Source organism: Grammomys surdaster, unplaced genomic scaffold (genome assembly GCF_004785775.1).
Source record: "Grammomys surdaster isolate TR1022 unplaced genomic scaffold, NIH_TR_1.0 126113, whole genome shotgun sequence".
Lineage (NCBI taxonomy): Eukaryota > Metazoa > Chordata > Mammalia > Rodentia > Muridae > Grammomys > Grammomys surdaster.
This window is the reverse complement of record NW_021620921.1, coordinates 4441811-4445979: the sequence shown is the minus strand read 5'-3', so window position 1 is coordinate 4445979 and position 4169 is coordinate 4441811.

Sequence of the window (4169 nt, the reverse complement as noted above, 5' to 3'; positions counted from 1 at the left end):
ATTGAACAACTTGCCATAAGCACAAATTTTTCACTCCTTCAGTTTCTGGGCACAGGCTCAAAATTCTGCACGTGACACATGCCCCTAGATGTTACACATCCTGGGGTCTGCTGTTCATATGTCAGGAACTGATGGTCCAGAATAGGCAAGCTGAGACCCATTAGTCAAATTCAATTGGCAGCTTGTTTTCCTAGTCCTTATATTTATGTATCTTTGTATTCCCTAAGCTCTTACCCCTCCATAGGTGATGTGTTCAAGATTCCCAGTGGATGTCTGGAAGCATGCGTAGCTCCCAACTTTATCTTTACACATCTGTGACAAAGTTATAAAACATCCACAGTAAGAGACTAATAAAAGCTATTAATGAAGTGAATAGTTATAAAGGTATAATGTAATAAGTTACATGAGCCCTTTCCTCCATAAGAGATTATTCTAGCATGCTTACCCTTCTTCCTGTGGTGATGGAAGAACCATTTAACACCAACTGCTGTGCTCTGAGGCTTCTTTGGCCTTTCCCAAGTTGGTAGCATCACACTACACTTGTCCTTCTGGACCGTTGTTAAGTAAAATTCAAGTTAGTTGAACAAGAGTGTCGTAGTACTGTACCAGATGGTGTGATAACCAGGCTGGCTCTCAGGTAACTAAAGGGAGATAGTGCGCAGCGTTGATGCTCTGGACTAGGATGATTCACATGGAATGAGGTACTTCGAGATGACCTCACACTACCTACAATGGGCCGCCATTTAAAACTAGTGTGTTATTTATTTCTGGGACTTTCCATTTGATATTATTGGACAACAGCTGACCATGGTAACCAAACACACAAAAACATGGGCCAGAGGACAAGGGGGGGGGTGTTCATGGAGAGTTTTACTGGAGCATAGTACCAATACTGTTTACATACCTGTGTCTGCTTTTGGCTGAGTTGAGTGGTTCCCTTAGAGTTACTCATGACCCATGGAGTGTAAATATTTACTACCTAGGCCTTGAAAAAACAAGTTTGCCATATCTGACCTGGAATTTAGATTAACTGGGCAGCAAGCACAACAAAGAAATAGGATCAAGCCCACCATGAACTGGAATCCAGATAATGAAAGAGGCAATCATGGAACAATTAATTAAATGTGAGTGCCTATAGATCAAATTATATAAATTTATTAATTTTAATCATCTGGTTTTGTCATTATATTGTGATGATATATAATATACCAAGTTGAAGAACCAGGGTGGAAAGTGTATGAAAATTCTCCCTAGGATTAGAGATGCAACTCTGTGTGCATCTCAAATGACTTTTAAATAAGAAAAAAATGATTTGAGAGGTAGAGAGGAAAAGCAAGTCTTGTCTTCAGAAGCTTAACACTGTGAACATACAGAACTGTATTAACAGAGAATACTGACAATGAACAGTTAGATAGGTCACCTCAGGAGAAACTGCTCTCTCAGTGTGAGGAAAGTTTTGCCAGTACCCCAAATTACAGAATGATCTTCGGATCAGCAATTGATTTAGATATTTCAATAGAATATAGAATGGGAAGCTGAGTTCAGAAGGAAACAATATCTGTACACAACTGGCCTTGCCAACAGAAAATGCGTCTTCTCAGCCATGTTTATAGGCAACTCAGCAGTTAATGAACTCTAATAATAATGTCCTCAATGGTCGTTACTCAGTATTACTATATTTTTTATCAGTACAATATTGTACTTCAAATCTAGTGTCTTGCACATGCCAGGAAAGTTCTCTACCACTGACCTTACATCAACAGCCCACTTGTTACTCTTTATTGTGAGAAGAGTCTGACCAAATTTCCCAAGTTGACTTTGAACTGGAGATCCTCCTGACTCAGCCTGTAAAGTACCTGGGATTTTAGGTCCATACTGTCACTAATGCTGCTACTGCATTAGCTTTTGCTATCGTGAAATGCTCAGATTGTCACCGGGTGTCATGTTCTACAAAGAAGCAATTCAGGGGTACATCAAGCTGCACCTAACTCAAGGCTACTCAGGCAGAAACTGAGGTGAGGACAAGGCTTCCAACTTCATACACTCCTGTTCCTTCAACCACTTTACCTGTAGACAGAAGAAGAAAATATTCTACTTCCTCTTTTCTCCTACCTTGCTGTTGCTCTCGAGAATAAATTGGCATAGATTCTGGAGATAAAATCATCCAGAAATTTGTCCATATTGTAGTGATCAATTGTCTTTGACAAATTAAAAGGATTTAAAATCACCTTGGAAACACATCTCTGACAGTGGCTGTGAACAATTTTCTAGATTAGGTAAATTGAAGCAGGAAGACCTATCCTAAGTGGGGATGGCATCTTTCCCTAGGATGGGCTTTCAGACTGAATTACAAGAAGAAAGTGTACTGTGCAAGAAGTATTTATGTGACTCTCCCTCCAGCATCTACATACAGTGTGATCAGTTGTTTCATACTCCCACCACCAACATGAGTTACAAATAACTTTTCTTTAAGTTGCTTTTGCCCCAGCAATGAAACAAATAACTAGTACAGAGAACTGGTGCTGAGCAAGACCACTGCTCTGGTGACACGGGACGCTGAGCATGTGGTCCTTATGCCTTTGGAACTGGCTTACAGGAGGAATGTGGAGAAATGTGGAAGGTTGATCCTGAGGCAGGGGTTAATGGGCTATTCTAGTTGGAGTTCAGGAGATAAGAATCCTGAGAGAAATATGGATACTGAAGGAGTGTCTCATAGGATTTCAAAGAACAAGGACCCTACCAGGAGGTAGATTAGAGGCTATTTTTGTGGCATTCTGAAGAACCAGTCTGCTTCCACCACAGGCTTAAACCCCATCTTAAAGTAAAGACAAACTGGGTTCATTTCTGTTTTCTGATTAAGTCTCTGTTTCTCAAGGATTGGGCTATGTCCCACCTGAAACCTTAACTACAAATTGTTTTGTACTGTGTGTTCCTGGAATGGGAATCATGTCTTTGTTTCAAAAAGTCAATAACCATCTTGCAATCCCTTGTTTTCATCTTGCAATCCTTGTTTCATGGTTTATCAACCATGGCTTTGATTCAGGAGGTTATTGTGACTAACTTGTTATACTTACATTCAGCGCCTCGAACCCTGCCTATTTTGCCTGCAAAATGTCCCATTTGGACCCCCTCATCTCTGAGCTATAAAAGCCTTGTCTTCCTCACATCCAATGCTGAGCTCTCAAACTCCATCTTAGTAGGAGAAAGTCTGTGTACATGAATTTGTTTGAAAAAGCTTGCTTTAATTAATTTGTCCACGATAACTTGGGTGGGTGATCTTTCTCCTCCCATCTTTGGGACTAATAATGCTGGCAAAGAATCTGCCCTCATTCTGCCTCTGTCTCCTGAGAATGGTAAGATTTAAAGGTGTTCGTTGTCAAACTGATGAGGGGTGGAGTTGAGATGGTTAAACTTGGTTATAAATTTGACAGGATTTAGAATCACCAGGGAAACAAATCTCTGGACATGTTTGTAGGGCAAGATAAGATTAATTAAGGTGAGAAGACCTACCTCAAATATAGGTGGGACCATTCCCTGGGTTGCGGTCCCAGAATAAAAGGAAGGGGGTAGATTGTTGAGCAGCAGCCTTCATCATGCCCTGCTTCCTCACTGTAGATTCACTGCCCCAGAGTCCAGCTGCTCGGATGCACTCTTCCCTGAACTGTGAGCCAAAACAAAGCCTTCTCTCCTTAAGGTTCTTCCATTAGGTATTTGGCTATAGTAACATAACAAGTTAACTAATACACACATCAAACAAATAATGCCAACAATTTCTAATCCCACACAAATTTAAACAGCTTTAAAAGATGTTCTTGTGTGTGTGTTGCCTGTGTGAGGGAATACCATACACATGTGGTGACTAATGAGGCCAGGAAAAGGCACTGGATCTCTTGAGGCTGAGATTAGTGGCAGTTGTGACCTACCAGACATGGATGTTGGGAACTGAACCCACGTCTTCTGGAAGAGCGGCAAACTCTCTTAGCTGCTGTCTTTGCAGGGTCATACTTGCAGCCCAGGCTGGCTTTGAACTTATCAAGGAGCCTATGCTGTAGCCACAGCTCCAACCTCTGATCTTCCTTCCCTCCCTCCCTCCTTCCTTCCCTCTCTTCTTTCCTCATTCCCTCCTTCTTTCCTTCCCTCCCTCCCTCTCTCCTTCCCTCATTCCTTCC